The sequence below is a fragment of the Morone saxatilis genome, unplaced genomic scaffold, assembly GCF_004916995.1.
Source record: "Morone saxatilis isolate NCDOM2014 unplaced genomic scaffold, NCSU_SB_2.0 Contig3, whole genome shotgun sequence".
In the NCBI taxonomy this organism is placed as follows: Eukaryota; Metazoa; Chordata; class Actinopteri; family Moronidae; genus Morone; species Morone saxatilis.
Window position 1 is genome coordinate 373,541 of NW_023339873.1, and position 1,873 is coordinate 375,413.

Sequence of the window (1,873 nt, forward strand, 5' to 3'; positions counted from 1 at the left end):
ATCCGTCATTTCCGGTTTTAATTTTTTTTGGGCGACAACACAGATTAGCGCCGCCTGCTGTTATGGGGACGTATTACGCCTCGCGCACGCGCAGAACGTACGCGTCATTTTGGGTAGGTCGAAAGGTACTGTCAGTGTAGGGTAGTAGATCAACACACAATGTCCCCCACTCTTATAGTTGCCAGGAATTTACACTGGTATAACAAAAAACCTACCGTAGACTTTGTCTGAAATTCCACAGGACAAAATAACAAGAGCTCCAGCTCCAGTAGACAAAAGACAAACTGGTGCAAACAAAATGTAAATCAGTGTCGTCCAATGTAAATAAAAAAATACAAAATAACAACAATCACAAAGATCTAGCCTGGCAAATTGTACACCTGTATTTACCCAAAAGAACTGTTCTTGAGAGAAGGCATTGCTCAAGGAGTGCCTGATGCCCCAGACAGGCTTTCACAGGGGAAAAAACAGTTAAACACCTGTTGCCAGGGCCATCGGGGCTGTAGTGGGCCTATGGCTCCAAGGCCTGCACAGGCGCCCCATCAGCTACGACGACAAAGCACACAGCTATTTAGGTTTAGGTTTATTTATTTAGTTTGATATTATTTGTTGATTGTTTGTAAAACCTGAATTTAATTGTTATCAACCCAGAAAAGGATAAATAAAAACCTTTAAAAACTGAAACTGAATTGGTTCACCCTGGTTCATTGTCTTCCCCTGGACAATATCAAAAACATCATCCCCCCTAATCTCTTTTATACCAAAACAAAATCTCAACCCCATAAAATTCCAGCGTTGAGTTTAATATGCCAAGTGCAAACTCCAAAGGACATTTATACTCAGATAAGCAGCTAATGACAAAGATCTCTGAAGCAGTTCAGGAGGCTCTAATGTTGTGTTCCCACCAAAGGCAAAGCGAGTATTCGCCTTTATTTGTGTCTTTGTATTGTCTTTTTTTGTAATTTACAGTGTAAATAATTGTATTCGCCATGGTGGCAATGAGCATAACACACACTGCCTAGTCGTGTCAGACATCAGCAACTAGGTGTCGGCAGCACTGCATGTCTTAAATAACAACAACTCAGGAGAAGAGACCAAACTTCTTACCTCACGTTACATCTGTGTTGCCTAGAGCAGTGGAACATTTTTCCTTATCTTCTTTTCTATCATTGAGAGATTGACGAAGTGAAATATTTTATGGATATTTCATATTATATTCAATGCATAACAGTAACAGTAGATAACTGATAAGCTGTACAATGAACTCAGTGAACTGGATGAGAGATGAGTTTTCCTATTATTTTTAGGGACTTTTCATACAATTCTGTCTCTGTATTATATTAGTATAGGTATTTCTTTACAGGCTTATTTTTTATTAATTTTGTGTTTTTCTTTTCATTGTACATTAGCTTTTTGGTCATGAGAACTTTTCTAATGCGGGATGACTGTGAATATACACTCTGTTCAGCTCCCCTGCAAAGCTTTGGCTGGGGGTCGGGACTCCCAGGTAAGGAACCAGTGGCCTAGAGGTGTGAATCTTCACTGGCCTTGCGATACCTGTCAACAATTTAATGTCTCTCAATGTATTGAATCCTCAGTGTTCTATATTACTCCACAAGGCTACTTTTTCATCAATTAATACAAGCAGTCAGAAAACTCAATTTTTATTTAGAAAGTGCATTCAAAAATCAGATTACAACTGTCTACAATATAAAAAGCTGCACCTACCAGTATCCGTAAACATAACAGACATAAACAAAACTATTGCTATTATCGAAAGGAGTCAGTCATGACAGAAGTCCAGGAATCACATGTAATTGCTACTCGACTAGCTTTACTCCTGGGCTTTGGTTGCACCGTAGAGTGCAGGTAT